The 22,098-nt window shown below is 45.1% G+C and overlaps 1 protein-coding gene across 3 annotated transcripts in view; it reads right to left on the bottom strand.

Annotated features, from left to right (window-relative positions):
• Positions 1-20,486, bottom strand: part of LOC149975266 (uncharacterized) — a 414,127-nt gene extending 393,641 nt beyond the window's left edge. The window contains exons 1-3 of one of the 3 annotated variants that reach the window (XR_016489041.1): positions 19,736-20,478; positions 19,306-19,367; positions 14,578-17,285 (exon numbers count right to left, since the gene is read on the bottom strand). The gene's annotated coding sequence lies outside the window, so the exon portion shown is untranslated. Of the gene's footprint in view, positions 1-14,577; positions 17,286-19,305; positions 19,368-19,735 lie in introns of those variants that run through there. The other 2 variants (XR_016489043.1, XR_016489042.1) reach the window with 2 other exon arrangements.
• Positions 20,487-22,098: the final 1,612 nt, after the last annotated feature.

Genomic DNA, 22,098 nt, shown 5'->3' with positions numbered 1-22,098 from the left:
TGATCAAATACTTATGTCATGCAATAAAATGCAAATGAATTACTTAAAAATCATACAATGTGATTTTCTGGATTTTGTTTTAGATTCCGTCTCTCACAGTTGAAGTGTACCTATGATAAAAATGACATGCTTTGTAAGTAGGAAAACCTGCAAAATCGGCAGTGTATCACATACTTGTTCTCCCCACCGTATTTAACCCTCTGTTTCCCCCCATGTCTTTGTGTGCGATTGTTTGTTGTTCAGGTCGGTACGTTCCCGGCTGTTTTTCTCCGGGTGCTGTGTGGCAACCGTTATTGTTTGCACATTGGTATTGTTACTTTGTGCTATTTTCTTAAAGTAAAGTGCATTGTTCACTATTCTCTGCTCTCCGGCGCCTGACTTCATGCACCACCAACACCCACCGCCTGACTTCATGCACCACCAACACCCACCGCCTGACTTCATGCACCACCAACACCCACCGCCTGACTTCATGCACCACCAACACCCACCGCCTGACTTGATGCACCACCAACACCCACCGCCTGACTTCATGCACCACCAACACCCACCGCCTGACTTCATGCACCACCAACACCCACCGCCTGACTTCATGCACCACCAACACCCACCGCCTGACTTCATGCACCACCAACACCCACCGCCTGACTTCATGCACCACCAACACCCACCGCCTGACTTCATGCACCACCAACACCCACCGCCTGACTTCATGCACCACCAACACCCACCGTCTGACTTCATGCACCACCAACACCCACCGCCTGACTTCATGCACCACCAACACCCACCGCCTGACTTCATGCACCACCAACACCCACCGCCTGACTTCATGCACCACCAACACCCACCGCCTGACTGAAGGAAATGCATTCCACAAATGAACTTTAACAAGGCACACCTGTTCATTGAAATTAGGTGACTACCTCATGAAGCTAGTTGAGACAATGCCAAGAGTGTGCAAAGCTGTTCCTACTTTGAAGAATCTCAAATATAAAACATATTTTGATTTGTTGAGCACTTTTTTGGTTACTACATGACTCCGTATGTGTTATTTCATAGTTTTGATGTCTTCACTATTATTCTACAATGTAGAAAATAGTAAAAATGAAGAAAAACCCTTGAATGAGTAGGTGTTCAAAATCTTTTGACCGGTAGTGTATATACATACACACACACACACACACACACACACACACACACACACACACACACACACACACACACACACATACATACATACATACATACATACATACATACATACATGCATACATATATTATATGTACAGTCGTGGCCAAAACTTTTGAGAATGACACAAATATCAATTTCCACACAGTTTGCTGCTTCAGTGACTTTATATATTTTTGTCAGATGTTACTATGGAATACTGAAGTATAATTACAAGCATTTCAAAAGTGTCACAGGCTTTTATTGACAATTACATGAAGTTGATGCAAAGAGTCAAAGAGTCAATATTTGCAGTGTTGACCCTTCTTTTTCAAGACCTCTGCAATCTGCCCTGACATGCTGTCAATTAACTTCTGGGCCACATGCTGACTGATGGCAGCCCATTGTTGCATAATCAATGCTCGGAGTTTGTCAGAATTTGTGGGTTTTTGTTTGTCCACCCAGCTATTGAGGATTGCCCACAAGTTCTCAATGGGATTAAGGTCTGGGGAGTTTCCTGGCCAAAATATCGATGTTTTGTTCCCCAAGCCACTTAGTTATCACTTTTGCCTTGTGGCAAGGTGCTCCATCATGCTGGAAAAGGCATTGTTTGTCACCAAACTGTTCCTGGATGGTTGGGAAAGTTGCTCTCGGAGGATGTGTTGCTACCATTCTTTATTCATGGTAGTGTTCTTAGGCACAATTGTGAGTGAGCCCACTCCCTTGGCTGAGAAGCAACCCCACACATGAATGGTCTCAGGATGCCTTACTGTTGGCATGACACAGGACTGATGGTAGCGCTCACCTTGTCTTCTCCAGACAAGCTTTTTTTCTGGATGCAATCGGAAAGGGGATTCATCAGGCTTCTTTGCTGCCCTTCTTGACACCAGGCCATCCTCCAAAAGTCTTTGCCTCACTGTGCGTGCAGATGCACTCATACGTGCCTGCTGCCATTCCTGAGCAAGCTCTGTACTGGTGGTGCCCCGATCCTGCAGCTGAATCAACTTTGGAGACGGTCCTGGCACTTGCTGGACTTTCTTGGGCACCCCGAAGCCTTCTTCACAACAATTGAACCACTCTCCTTGAAGATCTTGATGATGGTTGATTTAGGTGCAATCTTACTGGCAGCAATATCCTTGCCTGTGAAACCCTTTTTGTGCAAAGCAATGATGACGGCACGTGTTTCCTTGCAGGTAACCATGGTTGACAGAGGAAGAACAATGATTCCAAGCACCACCCTCCTTTTGAAGCTTCCAGTCTGTTATTCGAACTCAATCAGCATGACAGAGTGCTCTCCAGCCTTGTCCTCGTCAACACTCACACCTGTGTTAACGAGAGAATCACTGACATGATGTCAGCTGGTCCTTTTGTGGCAGGGCTGAAATGCAGTGGAAATGTTTTTTGGGGATTCAGTTCATTTGCATGGCAAAGAGGGACTTTGTAATTAATCGTCATAACATTCTGGAGTATATGCAAATTTCCATCATGCAAGCTGAGGCAGCGGACTTTGTGAAAATGTATATTTGTGTCATTCTCAAAACTTTGGACTCTGCAAGGTGTCGAAAGCGTTCCACAGGGATGTTGGCCCATGTTGACTCCAATGCTTCCCACAGTTGTGTCAAGTTGGCTGGATGTCCTTTGGGTGGTGGACCATTCTTGATACAGACGGGAAACTGTTGTGCGTGAAAAACTCAGCAGCGTTGCGGTTCTTGACACACTCAAACCGGTGCGCCTGGCACCTACTACCATACCCCGTTTAAAGGCACTTTAATCTTTTGTCTTGCTCATTCACCCTCTGAATGATACACAGACACAATCCATGTCTCAATTGTCTCATGGCTTAAAAATACTTATTTAACCTGTCTCCTCCCCTTCATCTCCACTGATTGAAGTGGATTTAACATCAATAAGGGGTCATAGCTTACGCCTGGATTCTTAATGTTTCGTATAATCAGTGTTTAGCTGTGTTATTGTCACATACACTGGATAGATGAGGAAGGCTTGCTGGCTGTGAAAGATATTAATGAAGAAATATCACTGGTGAAGCAAGAGAGTGGCGATAGAGCTGAGAGATCCAGGGGAGAGGCGGGAGAACCAGGGGAGAGGCGGGAGAACCAGGGGAGAGGCGGGTGAACCAGGGGAGAGGCGGGAGAACCAGGGGAGAGGCGGGTGAACCAGAGTATAGGTGGGAGAACCAGGGGAGAGGCAGGTGAACCAGGGGAGAGGCGGGTGAACCAGGGGAGAGGCGGGAGAACCAGGGGAGAGGCGGGTGAACCAGGGGAGAGGCGGGTGAACCAGGGGAGAGGCGGGTGAACCAGGGGAGAGGCGGGAGAACCAGGGGAGAGGCGGGAGAACCAGGGGAGAGGCGGGAGAACCAGGGGAGAGGCGGGAGAACCAGGGGAGAGGCGGGTGAACCAGGGGAGAGGCGGGTGAACCAGGGGAGAGGCGGGAGAACCAGGGGAGAGGCGGGTGAACCAGGGGAGAAGCGGGTGAACCAGGGGAGAGGCGGGAGAACCAGGGGAGAAGCGGGTGAACCAGGGGAGAAGCGGGTGAACCAGGGGAGAGGCAGGAGAACCAGGGGAGAGGCGGGAGAACCAGGGGAGAGGCGGGTGAACCAGGGGAGAGGCGGGTGAACCAGGGGAGAGGTGGGAGAACCAGGGGAGAGAGGAGAGATCCAAGGGAGGGAAGAGAAAGAGTGAGGGATGAGCATTGAAGGAGAGAGAGTGAGGATGAGGAGAAGTGAGGAGAGAGAGTGAGGAACAAGGGAGCGAAGGGAGAGGAGGCAAGTGGCCAGAGGGCTTTGCCTGGAAAATAGTCTTGGTTGAAACTGAACTGGGGGGAGAGTGGGGCGAGAATGGGGGAGGAGAAGACAGATGTCCTTTGTGTGCACAGTATGAATCCAGTATAACCTTTACTGCCTCTGAACTCTGCCTATCAACCCCCGGAAAAAACTCAGTGTGTGTGTGTGTGTGTGTGTGTGTGTGTGTGTGTGTGTGTGTGTGTGTGTGTGTGTGTGTGTGTGTGTGTGTGTGTATATGTGTCGTGAGTGACAGGAGCAGGGGTACATTCCATGTTAAGTTGGTAGTCATAATGCAAAGCTAATCGGCGTTGTTGCATTCATACATACATACTATCTGTCGTTATCTAGAATCTTTACAACAATTCACTGTGATAACAAAGTTTGCTTTCAAAGTGGAACTATTTTTGCATTAATGCAACACAAATCAGAAAAAAATATATTTCTTCGTTTCCACCATCCTCAAATGGCTGAGCCCTTTATACAACAACGGTGGAGATTGAAAATGGGAAAAGGTAAATTGCAATTTCACACCAAGCAGAAGTGAGAATGTTTGTGTATTGCAGTAGGAGAAATCCAATCTAGAAGGAGTGTATCACGTTGCATTGTTTACACCCTACGTGACTAATGGACTGAGACATTTATGTCTGCATCCCGAATGGCATTGCATTCCCTATATAGTACCCTATATACACCTTATTCCCTATAAGTAGTGCACTACATAGGGTGCCATTTGGGAAGCAAACAGTGAGTGTGACTGCATCTTAATCACTCACTGTTGTTCTATTGAAAGATGAAATACTCTGTTTTTCCAATTGTTCGCATGAGCAGGAGAATAATTGTCTCCCTTGGTTGTGACTCGAAACATGATTGTTAAATGTATATGTAATTTTAGGTAAGCCTGTACTAATATCACTGCTGCTAGGACAAAACTCAAATGACTTGACTGATCCAGTGTAGGCCTATAGACCTATGTTAATACGATTTCAAAAGCCCTGACGTTTTAAAAGTCGTCTCCTCTACAGAATACAACAATGAACACCATAGATGCCAAGATACCATTGACTGGAAGTGCACAGAGGCAAAACGAGAAGCAGACAAAATGATTTTTTGAGTGTGAGATTCATGAGCGAGTCCATGTGCATTGTCTTACTGACTGTGAGAATGGGAGCCATTTCCAAACTCAATGCATTTGACATTTTAGTCATTTAGCATACGACTTACAGCTAGTGCATTCATCTTAAGATAGCTAGGTGGGACAACCACAAATCAGAGGCATAGAAAGAACATTTTTCCTCAAAGTAGCTATCAGTAGAGTCAGAGCTAGAGGGGGGAGGGGGGGGGGGGGGGGCAGAACGTTACAACCATCTTTCAGACATTGTCAGTAGCCCAACTATTCTTCAACCAGAAACCACTGCCTTGCTATAAGGTGGTGGATGGGTGATGCTATGAAAAAAAAGTATCGAAACGATAAAATCGTGTGGGAGTCTAGGTTTTTATTTCTACAATGGTGGCTATAGTAAACCCATGTTCATCACCACAACACCACAGTCAATCACTATATTCATCATCAGTCATCGCTATTATAGTAAAGAGAGATGTACTATAAGTGCCCAGGGGTGACAACAGTTTTAGCCAGTGTTTGATGAGTATACTAAACATTAGGAACACCTCGTAAGGGGCTTGTAAGTAAGCATTTCACTGTAAGGTTGTATTACATCTGTTGTATTCGGCGCATGTGACTAATACAATTTGCTTTGATTTTACCTTCCTAATATTGAGTTGCACCCCACTTTTGCCCTTAGAACAGCCTCAATTCGTCAGTTTGTTGGGGCATGGACTCTGCAAGGTGTCGAAAGCATTCCTCATAGATGCTGGCCCATGTTGACGACAATGCTTTCCACAGTAATATCAAGTTGGCTGGATGTCCTTTGGGGGGTGGGCCATTCTTGATACACGTGGGAAACTGTTGAATGTGAAAAACCCAGCAGTGTTGTAGTTCTTGACACCAACTGGTGCGCCTGGCACCTACTACCATACCCCGTTCAAAGGCACTAAAACCCTTCTTTAACCTGGCCCCTCCCCTTTATCTACACTGATTGAAGTGGGTTTAACAAGTGACATCAATAAGGGATTCACCTGGTCAGTCTGTCATGGAAAGAGTGTTCATAATGTTTTGAACACTGTGTACATTTCACCACAGCGTCACCCTGACTCACCCCTCTACACAATACCATAAAGACATTACAAGTGTGTGTATGTGTGTGTGTGTCTGTGTGTGTGTGTGTGTGTGTGTGTCTGTGTGTGTGTCTGTGTGTGTGTGTGTGTGTGTCTGTGTGTGTGTGTGTGTGTCTGTGTGTGTGTCTGTGTGTGTGTCTGTGTGTGTGTGTGTGTGTGTCTGTGTGTGTCTGTGTGTGTCTGTGTGTGTCTGTGTGTGTGTGTGTGTGTGTGTGTGTGTGTGTGTGTGTCTGTGTGTGTGTGTGTATGTGTGTGTGTGTGTGTGTGTGTGTGTGTGTGTGTGTGTCTGTGTTTTTGTGTGTGTGTGTGTCTGTGTGTGTGTGTGTGTGTGTGTGTGTGTGTGTCTGTGTGTGTGTGTGTGTGTGTGTGTCTGTGTGTCTGTCTGTGTGTGTGTGTGTGTGTGTGTGTGTGTGTGTCTGTGTGTGTGTGTGTGTGTGTGTGTGTGTGTGTGTGTCTGTGTCTGTGTCTGTGTCTGTGTGTGTGTGTGTGTGTGTGTGTGTGTGTGTGTCTGTGTGTGTGTGTGTCTGTGTGTGTGTGTGTGTTCATTTCAACCCTACTCCGTAAGAGAAATCACTATTCATCTGACATAATGGGAGCTGTGGTCTAAAGACATCAAATTACCAGCTGTCATAAATAATAAACAAAAACAACCTTTATTCACACTGAACACCCCTCCCGGACGGGTACCTTGATAGGGACTGCTAATGGTGAAGGAATTAATATGCATGGCGAACAGCTTGGGCGAATGTACCTTTGCACTCTGAACAGGTGTCTTGTATGTGGAGACCATGGCGCCTTGCTCGCGGAAAACCAAATGTACACTTCTTAATGGGATAGCGAGCATATGTTGCAGTTGGTACAAGAAAATCATAATGTTTGTTATTTGTTTATAGTGCACGTTGAGCCACGGAATCGGTTGAATAATACATTAGGGAGCAGGGATTTAGAGGTATAATTGTCCACGCAGAGGAAGCATCTTCACTTTATTGCCAGTGAATCTTTCCTCTCTGAACATATAGGTGGGCATTTTTAGCTAACCTAGCCTAGGCTACATTTCTAGGACTCTGTGCCCATTAGTAGGGCGGTCATGAATGGCAGCCTCACAGACTTGCAGGTCAAGCACCATTGACAATAGTGGGACAAGTGGAAGGAAAGATGGGGCTGAGGAGGGGGGTAAAAGGAAAGATGGGGCTGAGGAGGGGGGTAAAAGGAAAGATGGGGCTGAGGAGGGGGTAAAAGGAAAGATGGGGCTGAGGAGGGGGGTAAAAGGAAAGATGGGGCTGAGCAGGGGGTAAAAGGAAAGATGGGGCTGAGGAGGGGGTAAAAGGAAAGATGGGGCTGAGGAGGGGGGTAAAAGGAAAGATGGGGCTGAGGAGGAGGGTAAAAGGAAAGATGGGGCTGAGGAGGGGGTAAAAGGAAAGATGGGGCTGAGGAGGGGGTAAAAGGAAAGATGGGGCTGAGGAGGGGGGTAAAAGGAAAGATGGGGCTGAGGAGGGGGTAAAAGGAAAGATGGGGCTGAGTAGGGGGGTAAAAGGAAAGATGGGGCTGAGGAGGGGGGTAAAAGGAAAGATGGGGCTGAGGAGGGGGGTAAAAGGAAAGATGGGGCTGAGCAGGGGGGTAAAAGGAAAGATGGGGCTGAGGAGGGGAGTAAAAGGAAAGATGGGGCTGAGGAGGGGGTAAAAGGAAAGATGGGGCTGAGGAGGGGAGTAAAAGGAAAGATGGGGCTGAGGAGGGGGTAAAAGGAAAGATGGGGCTGAGGAGGGGGGTAAAAGGAAAGATGGGGCTGAGCAGGGGGGTAAAAGGAAAGATGGGGCTGAGGAGGGGGGTAAAAGGAAAGATGGGGCTGAGGAGGGGGGTAAAAGGAAAGATGGGGCTGAGGAGGGGGGGAAAAGGAAAGATGGGGCTGAGGAGGGGGTAAAAGGAATGATGGGGCTGAGGAGGAGGGTAAAAGGAAAGATGGGGCTGAGGAGGGGGGTAAAAGGAAAGATGGGGCTGAGGAGGAGGGTAAAAGGAAAGATGGGGCTGAGGAGGGGGGTAAAAGGAAAGATGGGGCTGAGGAGGGGGGTAAAAGGAAAGATGGGGCTGAGGAGGGGGGTAAAAGGAAAGATGGGGCTGAGGAGGGGGTAAAAGGAAAGATGGGGCTGAGCAGGGGGGTAAAAGGAAAGATGGGGCTGAGGAGGGGGTAAAAGGAAAGATGGGGCTGAGGAGGGGGGTAAAAGGAAAGATGGGGCTGAGCAGGGGGGTAAAAGGAAAGATGGGGCTGAGCAGGGGGTAAAAGGAAAGATGGGGCTGAGGAGGGGGGTAAAAGGAAAGATGGGGCTGAGGAGGGGGGTAAAAGGAAAGATGGGGCTGAGGAGGGGGGTAAAAGGAAAGATGGGGCTGAGCAGGGGGTAAAAGGAAAGATGGGGCTGAGGAGGGGGGTAAAAGGAAAGATGGGGCTGAGGAGGGGGGTAAAAGGAAAGATGGGGCTGAGGAGGGGGGTAAAAGGAAAGATGGGGCTGAGGAGGGGGGGAAAAGGAAAGATGGGGCTGAGGAGGGGGTAAAAGGAATGATGGGGCTGAGGAGGAGGGTAAAAGGAAAGATGGGGCTGAGGAGGGGGGTAAAAGGAAAGATGGGGCTGAGGAGGAGGGTAAAAGGAAAGATGGGGCTGAGGAGGGGGGTAAAAGGAAAGATGGGGCTGAGGAGGGGGGTAAAAGGAAAGATGGGGCTGAGGAGGGGGGTAAAAGGAAAGATGGGGCTGAGGAGGGGGTAAAAGGAAAGATGGGGCTGAGCAGGGGGGTAAAAGGAAAGATGGGGCTGAGGAGGGGGTAAAAGGAAAGATGGGGCTGAGGAGGGGGGTAAAAGGAAAGATGGGGCTGAGCAGGGGGGTAAAAGGAAAGATGGGGCTGAGCAGGGGGTAAAAGGAAAGATGGGGCTGAGGAGGGGGGTAAAAGGAAAGATGGGGCTGAGGAGGGGGGTAAAAGGAAAGATGGGGCTGAGGAGGGGGGTAAAAGGAAAGATGGGGCTGAGCAGGGGGTAAAAGGAAAGATGGGGCTGAGGAGGGGGGTAAAAGGAAAGATGGGGCTGAGGAGGGGGGTAAAAGGAAAGATGGGGCTGAGGAGGGGGGTAAAAGGAAAGATGGGGCTGAGGAGGGGGGTAAAAGGAAAGATGGGGCTGAGGAGGGGGGTAAAAGGAAAGATGGGGCTGAGGAGGGTGGTAAAAGGAAAGATGGGGCTGAGGAGGGGGGTAAAAGGAAAGATGGGGCTGAGGAGGGGGTAAAAGGAAAGATGGGGCTGAGGAGGGGGGTAAAAGGAAAGATGAGGCTGAGGAGGGGGGTAAAAGGAAAGATGGGGCTGAGGAGGGGGGTAAAAGGAAAGATGGGGCTGAGGAGGGGGTAAAAGGAAAGATGGGGCTGAGGAGGGGGGTAAAAGGAAAGATGGGGCTGAGGAGGGGGTAAAAGGAAAGATGGGGCTGAGGAGGAGGGTAAAAGGAAAGATGGGGCTGAGGAGGGGGGTAAAAGGAAAGATGGGGCTGAGGAGGGGGTAAAAGGAAAGATGGGGCTGAGGAGGAGGGTAAAAGGAAAGATGGGGCTGAGGAGGGGGTAAAAGGAAAGATGGGGCTGAGGAGGGGGGTAAAAGGAAAGATGGGGCTGAGGAGGAGGGTAAAAGGAAAGATGGGGCTGAGGAGGGGGTAAAAGGAAAGATGGGGCTGAGGAGGGGGTAAAAGGAAAGATGGGGCTGAGCAGGGGGTAAAAGGAAAGATGGGGCTGAGGAGGGGGGTAAAAGGAAAGATGGGGCTGAGGAGGGGGTAAAAGGAAAGATGGGGCTGAGGAGGGGGGTAAAAGGAAAGATGGGGCTGAGGAGGGGGGTAAAAGGAAAGATGGGGCTGAGCAGGGGGGTAAAAGGAAAGATGGGGCTGAGGAGGGGGGTAAAAGGAAAGATGGGGCTGAGGAGGGGGTAAAAGGAAAGATGGGGCTGAGGAGGGGGGTAAAAGGAAAGATGGGGCTGAGGAGGGGGGTAAAAGGAAAGATGGGGCTGAGGAGGGGGGTAAAAGGAAAGATGGGGCTGAGGAGGGGGGTAAAAGGAAAGATGGGGCTGAGGAGGGGGTAAAAGGAAAGATGGGGCTGAGGAGGGGGGTAAAAGGAAAGATGGGGCTGAGGAGGGGGGTAAAAGGAAAGATGGGGCTGAGGAGGGGGGTAAAAGGAAAGATGGGGCTGAGGAGGGGGTAAAAGGAAAGATGGGGCTGAGGAGGGGGGTAAAAGGAAAGATGGGGCTGAGGAGGGGGGTAAAAGGAAAGATGGGGCTGAGGAGGGGGTAAAAGGAAAGATGGGGCTGAGGAGGGGGGTAAAAGGAAAGATGGGGCTGAGGAGGGGGGTAAAAGGAAAGATGGGGCTGAGGAGGGGGGTAAAAAGGAAAAAGGCAGTCAGAGAGAGAGAGTTGGACAATAAAAGTAGGAATGGAATCAGTGGAATCGCTCTCATAAAGCAACACATGTTGAGACAAAATGTGGGCTCCAGGTAGAGAGAAAGAAAGAGAGGGGAAGAGAGAGCAAGACACAGACAGACAGACAGACAGACAGACAGACAGACAGACAGACAGACAGACAGACAGACAGACAGACAGACAGACAATGCAATGGCTGCATTGAAAACACCAGTCATTCTAACCAAAACTGTAGTCTGAGATAACAAAAACCCATTAACAATCTACAGCACAATTACAAGTTTAAAACTAAAAAGGATTAGAGAGGCAAAGAGTGGTAAGTGACACTGTAGGACTCCTGAGTGGTGCAGTGGTCTGAGACACATCTCAATGCTAGAGGTGTCACTACAGACACCCTGGTTCGAATCCAGGCTGTACCACAACCGGTCGTAGAGTCCCAAAGGGACAATTGGCCCAGCGTCGTCTGGGTTTGGCCGGTATAGGCCGTCATTGAAAATAAGAATTTGTTCTTGACTTGCTTAAATAAAGGTTTCATAATGTCTGCCACACTAAACCTCAGAAGCTTTGCCTACTTTAGACCGCCTAGCCTATTTGGTTGAATGGGGGCTGGTTGGTGCTGAGTTAGCGAGTCCAGGCTGTTTCACCTAAACAAGCTGGTGGCTTGGTGCACTGCGGTGTGGTGGCTGTACAGAAGTGGGGGCGGCGTGCCCAGCTAATGAATTCCAGAATGAAACCACTTTAGCCTTCATAAAGGTGCTCGGCTCCCATCCATACGGAGAGGCACACGCGCTCCAGCCATTCCATTAGCGTAATGAAGTGCCCGGAGATGAACAAGGTGGCATCTACGCAGCCAATAACATCACTCTAGCAGAACCCCCTCTAAAAGCTCCAAGTTCCACCTACCCATCCCCTGCCCCCTGTCATTAGTATTCCAGCCCATTCCCCCAAGCACTTTTATTGGTCTGGATTTTTATCTCTTTAATATGATTGGCTGAATTGGACCTGGGGAGGCGGAGAGTTGTAAATCTCTAGCTGGTCATCAGTGTGATTAAAAAAACAACTTCACCTTTTGAAAACAGCCTATGTGTCATCAATATGAGTCAGAAACATTGATTCTAGTGTCAACATTGACTATAAAGTGTAAACAGGATAATTCTGTTAATAAAGTCAGTCTCGTCCAAACTGAGATTTGTGAGACGATACTAGAATATCCCCTTAAAACCGGATGCATCGGAAAATAACAGTGAAAAATGGGCTTCCATAAAGTTGCTGCAAACTTCCAATGCATTTCAACAACATTGCCAGATGACCAGGAATATATTACATCTGACATGTTTGTTTCCGTGACTGGTGTTAGTGAGAAAGCTAAGTAGATAGCTGGTGTGGTATATGGCCAATATACCACGGCTAAGGGCTGTTTTCTTATGTACGAGGTACGAGTGCCTGGACACAGCCCTTAGCCGTGGTATATTGGCCATATATCACAAACCCCCGAGATGCCTTATTGATATTATAAACTGGTTACCAATGTAATTAGAACAGCAAAAATAAATGTTTTGTCATACCTGTGGTATATGGTCTGGTATACCACGGCTGTCAGCCAATCAGCATCCAGGGCTCGAACCACCTGGTTTATCATTTTGGTTATACAACATTATTTGATAATGCTAGCAAGTCAAGCAAGCTAGCTATGATACCACAGCTGAACGGGGAACGTTACTGCAGCTAACTAAATAGCTAACACACCTTCACTCACACACTCATTACTGACGACACACACTTACACCCACATGAACACAACCCTCACACCTACGCTGCAGCTACAATTATTATTGATTAGATTTATTGATTGCCATTACCATAAGTATCTATATATTGATTCTCCTACTGGTAACTATTACTCCTGTTAACATGTACACTACCGTTGAAAAGTTTGGGGTCACTTAGAAAATGTCCTTGTTTTTGAAAGAAAAGCTAATTTTTGGTCAATTAAAATAACATGTAATGGATCGGAAATACAGTGTAGACATTGCTGATGTTGTAAATGACTATTGTAGCTGGAAACGACTGTCTTTTAATGGAATATTTACATAGGTGTACAGAGGCCCATTATCAGGAACCATCACTCATGTGTTCCAATGGCACGTTGTGTTAGCTAATCCAAGTTTATCATTTTAAAAGGCTAATTGATCATTAGAAAACCCTTTTGCAGTTATGTTAGCACAGCTGAAAACTGTTGTTCTGATTTAAAGAAGCAATAAAACTAGTCTTCTTTAGACTAGTTGAGTATCTGGAGCATCAGCATTTGTGGGTTTGATTACAGGCTCAAAATGGCCAGAAACAAAGAACTTTCTTCTGAAACTCGTCAGTCTATTCTTGTTCTGAGGAATGAAGGCTATTTTATATGAGAAATTCCTAAGAAACTGAAGATCTCGTACAACGCTGTGTACTACTCCCTTCACAGAATAGTACAAACAACACTGTATTTCTGATCAATTTGATGTTATTTTAATGGACCAAAAATTTGCTTTCTAAGTGACCCCACATTTCTAAGTGACCCCAAACTTTTGAATGCTACTGTATATATTACTACTAGTATATTACCATCAGTATTTATATATTCCTGCTACCAGTCACTTGTCAGCCCTGTTTACATGTATATACAGTATTACTACTAGTATATTACCATCAGTATGTGAATATTCCTGCTACCAGTCAGCCCTGTTTACATGTATATACAGTATTACTACTAGTATATTACCATCAGTATGTATATATTCCTGCTACCAGTCACTTGTCAGCCCTGTTTACATGTATATACAGTATTACTACTAGTATATTACCATCAGTATGTATATATTCCTGCTACCAGTCAGCCTTGTTTACATGTATATACAGTATTACTACTAATATATTCCCATCAGTATGTATATATTCCTGCTACCAGTCAGCCCTGTTTACATGTATATACAGTATTACTACTAATATATTCCCATCAGTATGTATATATTCCTGCTACCAGTCAGCCCTGTTTACATGTATATACAGTATTACTACTAGTACATTCCCATCAGTATGTATATATTCCTGCTACCAGTCAGCCTTGTTTACATGTATATACAGTATTACTACTAGTACATTACCATCAGTATGTATATATTCCTGCTACCAGTCAGCCCTGTTTACATGTATATACAGTATTACTACTAGTACATTACCATCAGTATGTATATATTCCTGCTACCAGTCACTTTCCAGCCCTGTTTACATGTTTATTCATTTATCACGCCTACACTGACACTCTTACACTCACACTAACACATGTACACGTACATACACACTCACCACCACACACACCCATAATTTACACTGCTGCCATACTGTTTAATATTATTGTTTATCTTGCTACCAGTCAGTCACTTTCTCCTACTCCCTGCCTACATGTACAGTACATATCTACCTCAATACTCCAGTATCCCTTCGCATTGTACATTTGCTACTGGCACAGACTGTGTCAATAGCTTCTTCTCTTATTTCTTGTGTTTTTATTATTATTTATTTATTAGTTATACTATTTTGATATTGAATACTGCACTGTCGGGCAAGTCTTGCAAGTTAAGCATTTCACTGTTCTTGTGCATGTGACAAATAAAACTTGAAGCTGAAAACTACAGGGCATGCATTTGGATACTAGCCTGCTAGCTAGCAGCCAGCTTGCTTTCAGTATGATTTCAACTCAAACTGGCTAGCTAACGTTAGCTAGCTAGCCGGCAAAACTAATTTCAACTCGGACAAAGATATTAAAATTCAACCCAGATTTGCAAGTTAGGTAGCTAGTTTGCTAGCTAGCTAGTGTTAGGGGGCTTTGTCTGCTAACCCAAAACAATATGCATGTTCTCATATAAATTCATAGTGTATTTTCTTGTGCAAAAATAAACAAAGGATTGTACTTGTCTACTTAAAATATAGCTATGTTTATTTCATTCATAGGCTACCTGTGTATTTGTTTCCGACCCGCTGTGTTTGTTGTTCAGAAGCGTTATGGCACATCGGAACCCCCCATACCATATCAGGAGCTGTTACAGAAGGCTGAGCCAGTGGCCAGACACCAGGCCCGCTTCAGAGTAATGGAAGACACTTGAATCAGGTTGGTCACATTTGATCTGGTCAATGATCAAATCCTTAGATTTTGACAAATAGACAAATAGACTGCCATTATAGTTCTGGGGAAACAGCAGAAGTTGACCACTAAACACAATTTGCTAGGTACAGTAAGTGTAGGCATACTGTCTTTATAAGCACATCAATATGATATGTGATGTCTGCATCTGTAGTGACATCATCACTTCTGGGATTATGTCCACATGTAGCCTGCATCTGTATTGACTTCATCACTTCTGGGATTATGTCCATATGTAGCCTGCATCTGTATTGACTTCATCACTTCTGGGATTATGTCCATATGTAGCCTGCATCTGTATTGACTTCATCACTTCTGGGATTATGTCCATATGTAGCCTGCATCTGTATTGACTTCATCACTTCTGGGATTATGTCCACATGTAGCCTGCATCTGTAGTGACATCATCACTTCTGGGATTATGTCCACATGTAGCCTGCATCTGTAGTGACATCATCACTTCTGGGATTATGTCCACATGTAGCCTGCATCTGTAGGGATATTATCACTTCTGGGATTATGTCCACATGTAGCCTGCATCTGTAGGGATATTATCACTTCTGGGATTATGTCCACATGTAGCCTGCATCTGTAGGTATATTATCACTTCTGGGATTATGTCCACATGTAGTCTGCATCTGTAGGGATATTATCACTTCTGGGATTATGTCCACATGTAGCCTGCATCTGTAGGGATATTATCACTTCTGGGATTATGTCCACATGTAGTCTGCATCTGTAGGGATATTATCACTTCTGGGATTATGTCCACATGTAGCCTGCATCTGTAGGGATATTATCACTTCTGGGATTATGTCCACATGTAGCCTGCATCTGTAGGGATATTATCACTTCTGGGATTATGTCCATATGTAGCCTGCATCTGTAGTGACATCATCACTTCTGGGATTATGTCCACATGTAGCCTGAATCTGTAGTAACATCATCACTTCTGGGATTATGTCCACATGTAGCCTGCATCTGTAGGGATATTATCACTTCTGGGATTATGTCCATATGTAGCCTGCATCTGTAGGGATATTATCACTTCTGGGATTATGTCCACATGTAGCCTGCATCTGTAGGGATATTATCACTTCTGGGATTATGTCCACATGTAGCCTGCATCTGTAGGGATATTATCACTTCTGGGATTATGTCCACATGTAGCCTGCATCTGTAGGGATATTATCACTTCTGGGATTCGTCCTCCGGGAAAGATCTAACAGTGGACATAAGGAGAGACAAGACGAGACAAAACTAGTGAACTAGACTACCCAGCTGCAGCTAGGCCCAAGCTATGGTAGCTAGCTACTGTCAGATTAGCTAAACACAAGGTCAGTGCAGGTTTTAGCCTACACATAAAACTGAATTAGCTGACAATCGAGATTGCGAGTCAGTCAGGAGGGAAGAGTCATCAACTTCAAAACTTCTCTCCATAGCAAAGCTAATTTTACCTTGCTGTACTCACTACTCAATACTGCCCTTGTTTGTTGTGATTGGATGGCAAAGACAAACCCAAGAAACACCCACATCAAACCACACCCCCAATACAACTCTTGTTTGGCTTCAACTATGTCCAATAGCATTTTAAATCAAATTGAAATAATAAAAAACGACGAGATGCACATCTCCGCCCTAACAATGGGAGTCGTTGTCCCAAAGGTGGGAAGGCAGGCGACAAGCTAACATCCAGAATCAGCCCATGGAAACGCATTGGCATTATTCTAGCGAGGGTAAAACCTCTCGCTTCAGCACTTCCTCTATGGTTTACACACCAAGCCCATCTCCCTGCCTCTCACGCAAACAAAGTTGAGATATCACATCTTCCACTGACAAGAGGTTTCAACTCGCTATTTGCATTTGAGGTTTGATTCCAACAGAATCAGTCATATGGACACCAAAACACATTCAAATCAAATCAAATGTATTTATATAGCCCTTCTTACATCAGCTGATATATCAAAGTGCTGTACAGAAACCCAGCCTAAAACTCCAAACAGCAAGCAATGCAGGTGTAGAAGCAAGGTGGCTAGGAAAAACTCCCTAGAAAGGCCAAAACCTAGGAAGAAACCTAGAGAGGAACCAGGTTTATGAGGGGTGGCCAATCCTCTTCTGGCTGTGCCGGGTGGAGATTATAACAGAACATGGCCAAGATGTTCAAATGTTCATAAATGACCAGCATGGTCAAATAATAATAATCACAGTAGTTGTCGAGGGTGCAACAAGTCAGCACCTCAGTAAATGTCAGGTGGCTTTTCATAGCCGATCATTAAGAGTATCTCTACCGCTCCTGCTGTCTCTAGAGAGTTGAAAACAGCAGGTCTGGGACAGGTAGTACGTCCGGTGAACATGTCAGGGTTCCATAGCCGCAGGCATAACAGTTTAAACTGGAGCAGGTGCATGGCCAGGTGGACTGGAGACAGCAGGGAGTCATCATGCCAGGTAGTCCTGAGGCATGGTCCTAGGGCTCAGATCCTCCAAGAGAGAGAAAGAGAGAAAGAATTAGAGAGAGCATACTTAAATTCACACAGGACACCGGATAAGACAGGAGAAGTACTCCAGATATAACAAACTTACCCTAGCCCCCCGACATATAAACTACTGCAGCATAAGTACTGGAGGCTGAGACAGGAGGGATCAGGAGACACTGTGGCCCCATCCGATGATAACCCCAGACTGGTCCAAACAGGCAGGATATAACCCCACCCACTTTGCCAAAGCACAGCCCCCACACCACTAGAGAGATATCTTCAACCACCGACTTACCATCCTGAGACAAGGCCAAGTATAGCCCACGAAGATCTCTGCCACGGCACAACCCAAGGGGGGTGCCAACCCAGACAGGAAGGCCACGTCAGTGACTCAACCCACTCAAGTGACGCACCCCTCATAGGGACGGCATGGAAGAGCACCAGTAAGCCAGTGACTCAGCCCCTGTAATAGGGTTAGAGGCAGAGAATCCCAGTGGAGAGAGGGGAACCGGCCAGGCAGAGACAGCAAGGGCTGCTCCAGAGCCTTTCCGTTCACCTTCACACTCCTGGGCCAGACTACACTCAATCATATGAAGAGATGAGTCTTCAGTAAAGACTTAAAGGTTGAGACCGAGTCTGCGTCTCTCACATAGATAGGCAGACTATTCCATAAAAATGGAGCTCTATAGGAGAAGCCCTGCCTCTAGCTGTTTGCGTCGAAATTCTAGGGACAATTAGGAGGCCTGCGTCTTGTGACCGTAGTGTTTGTGTAGGTATGTATGGCAGGACCAAATCGGAAAGATAGGTAGGAGCAAGCCCATGTAACGCTTTGTAGGTTAGCAGTAAAACCTTGAAATCAGCCCTTGCCTTGACAGGAAGCCAGAATAGGGAGGCTAGCACTGGCGTAATATGATAAAATCTTTTGGTTCTAGTCAGGATTCTAGCAGCCGTATTTAGCACAAACTGAAGTTTATTTAGTGCTTTATCCGGGTAGCCGGAAAGTAGAGCACTGCAGTAGTCAAACCTAGAAGTAACTAAAGCATGGATACATTTTTCTGCATCATTTTTGGACAGAAAGTTTCTGATTTTTGCAATGTTACGTAGATGGAAAAAATATGTCCTTGAAACAGTCTTGATATGTTCATCAAAAGAGAGATCAGGGTCCAGAGTAACGTCGAGGTCCTTCACAGTTTCATTTGACACGACTGTACAACCATTAAGATTAATTGTCAGATTCAATAGAAGATCTCTTTGTTTCTTGGGACCTAGAACAAGCATCTCTGTTTTGTCCGAGTTTAAAAGTAGAAAGTTTGCAGCCATCCACTTCATTATGTATGAAACACAGGCTTCTTCGAGGGCAATTTTGGGGCTTCACCATGTTTCATTGAAATGTACAGCTGTGTGTCATCCGCATAGCAGTGAAAGTAAACATTATGTTTCGAATGACATCCCCAAGAGGTAAAACATATAGTGAAAACAATATTGGTCCTAAAATGGAACCTTGAGGAACACTGAAATTGACAGTTGATTTGTCAGAGGACAAACCATTCACAGAGACAAACTGATATCTGTCCGACAGATAAGATCTAAACCAGGCCAGAACTTGTCCGTGTAGACCAATTTGGGTTTCCAATCTCTCCAAAAGAATGGTGATCGATGGTATCAAAAGCAGCACTAAGGTCTAGGAGCACAAGGACAGAAGCAGAGCCTTGGTCTGACGCCATTAACCTTTCTGATCTCCCCATCCCGGATCCGGGTTCGTGAATACAGACTCAAGCTCATTACCATAACGCAACGTTAACTATTCATGAAAATCGCAAATGAAATGAAATAAATATGCTAGCTCTCAAGCTTAGCCTTTTGTTAACAACACTGTCATCTCAGATTTTCAAAATATGCTTCTCAACCATTGCAAAACAATCATTTGTGTAACAGTATTGATGGCTAACGTAGCATTTAGCATTAGCATTCAGCTGGCAACATTTACACAAAAAAACAGAAAAGCATTCAAAAAAATCATTTACCTTTGAAGAACTTCAGATGTTTTCATTGAGGAGACTCTCAGATAGCAAATGTTCAGTTTTTCCTGAAAGATTATTTGTTTAGGACAAATCGCTCCGTTTTCTGCGTCACGTTTAGCTATGAAAAAACCCCTGTATCCAGGATTGTGTAAATCTATCAGCAAGCTCATTAGCATAACACAACGTTAACTATTTATGAAAATCGCAAATGAAATGAAATAAATATGCCATCTCTCAAGCTTAGCCTTTTGTAAACAACACTGTCATCTCAGATTTTCAAAATATGCTTCTCAACCATAGGAAAACAATCATTTGTGTAAAAGTAGCTAGCTAGAGTTAGCATTTCGCGTTAGCATTTAGCGTTAGCATTAGCGTTAGCATCCAGCACGCAACATTAACAAAAACATAAAAGCCTTCAAATAAAATCATTTACCTTTGAAGAACTTCTGATGTTTTCAATGAGGATACTCTCAGTTAGATAGCAGATGCTCAGTTTTTCCAAAAAGATTCCTTGTGTATTAGAAATAGCTCCGTTTTATACATCACATTTGGCTACCAAAAAAAATCCATAAATTCAGTCCTCAAAACGCAAACTTTTTTCCAAATTAACTCCATAATATCGACTGAAAACATGGCAAACGTTGTTTAGAATCAATCCTCAAGGTGTTTTTCACATATCTCTTCATTGATACATCGTTCTTGGAAACATGCTTTCTCTCCTGAATCCCAGGAGAAAATGCCTGCACCTGAAGATTACGCACAAATTTAGACAAAGGACACCGGGCGGACCTCTGGAAAATGTAGTCTCTTATGGCCAATCTTCCAATGATATGCCTACAAATACGTCACAATGCTGCTAAGACCTTGGGCGAACGACAGAAAGTGTAGGCTCATTCCTTGCGCAATCACAGCCATATAAGGAGAGAATGGAAAACAGAGCTTCAGAAATTCTGCTAATTCCTGGGTGATGCATCATCTTGGTTTCGCCTGTAGAATGAGTTCTGGGGCACTTACAGACAAAATCTTTGCAGATTCTGAAACTTCAGAGTGTTTTCTTTCCAAAACTGTCAAGAATATGCATAGTCGAGCATCTTTTCGTGACAAAATATCGCGCTTAAAACGGGAACGTTTTTTATCCAAAAATGAAATAGCGCCCCTAGAGCTCTAAGAGGTTAAAAGGTAATTTACCACCTTCACAAGTGCAGTCTCAGTGCTATGATGGGGTCTAAAACCAGACTGAAGCATTTCGTATACATTGTTTGTCTTCAGGAAGACAGTGAGTTGCTGCGCAACAGCTTTTTCTAAAATTTAGACATTATTTTACTGTAATAGAGAAGTTCACTTTTCCAACAATACCCTTTTTATGTCTCAACTACTCAGATTATGTGCAGAGCAGACACTACTGAAATGGAAGTATCAAATTACATTGATTATGCAAAGTGAATGCTCAGTTTATCGGGCGCGACATTGGGGTACCACATACCGCTAGTAGCATTTTATTCAAAGACTGTTACTCCAGCAGTCTAGTTTGTGTTTTATAAATGTGCAATAAGCATGAAACACAATTATATAAGGAATTGGCAACTCGTTCTCATTCTGAGAAATAAGGTAGGCCACTTGATTTAAACATCGTAACAAAGTGAACAGGCTAACATGATTTTCAAATAGTAGGAGACAGACAGAAGGGTGTGTTCATAACAATTCACTGTTCAACCTTGTAAGCTAGCAAATAGATCCAAAACTTGGCTAAACTTGAAATATAAAGATTAGCTGGCTAATCACTAGCATGTGGGCTTGAGAGATTGTTGATGAGACCTGTGTTCATTTTCTATAGCCTAATGCCTGTTACAAGAAGTTAGTCATTATTCGTGAATGTGCATTATGCATGTTATTCCATCACTCTCCTTCTTGGTCAAATAGCCCTTGCACAGCCTGGAGGTGTGTTGGGTCATTGACCTGTTGAAAAACAAATCATAGTCCCACTGAGTGCAAACCAGATGGGACGGCTTATCACTGCAGAATTTTGTGGTAACCACACTGGTTAATTGTGCCTTTAATTCTAAATAAATAATCAGCCAAGCACCCCCACACCATCACACCTCCTCCTCCATGCTTCACGGTGGGAACCACACATGCAGAGATTCACCTACTCTGTGTCTCACAAAGACACGGCGGTTGGAACCAAAAATCTCAAAGTTGGACTCATCAGACCAAAGGACAGATTTCCACTGGTCCAATATCCTTTGCTCGTGTTTCTTGGCGCAAGAAAGTCTCTTGTTCTTATTGGTGTCCTTTAGTACTGGTTTCTGTGCAGCAATTCGACCATGAAGGTCTGATTCACGCAGTCTCCTCTGAAGAGTTGATGTTGAGATGTGTCTGTTACTTTTATTTGGGCTGCAATTCCTGAGGCTGGCAACTGTAATGACCTTATAACTCTGCGTCTTCCTTTCCTGTGGCGGTCCTCATGAGAGCTAGTGTCATCATAGCGCTTGATGGTTTTTGCGACTGCACTTGAATAAACTTTCAAAGTTTTTTACATTTTCTGGATTGACTGACCTTCATGTCTTAAAGTATTGATGGACCGTCATTTCTATTTGCCTATTTGAGCTGCTCTTGTCATAATATGGACTTGGTCTTTTACCAAATAGGGCTATAATCTGTATGCCACCCCTACCTTGTCACAACACAACTGATTGGCTCAAACGCATTAAGAAGGAAATCAATTCCACAAATGAACAAGGCCACCTGTTAACTGAAATGCATTCCAGGTGACTACCTCGTGAAGCTGGTTGATAG

This window comes from Oncorhynchus mykiss, chromosome 19 (assembly GCF_057628025.1).
Source record: "Oncorhynchus mykiss isolate SJ-2025 chromosome 19, ASM5762802v1, whole genome shotgun sequence".
Taxonomy (NCBI): Eukaryota; Metazoa; Chordata; class Actinopteri; order Salmoniformes; family Salmonidae; genus Oncorhynchus; species Oncorhynchus mykiss.
The sequence above is the reverse complement of the archived record's forward strand: the minus strand, read 5'-3'. Positions and strand labels throughout refer to the sequence as shown.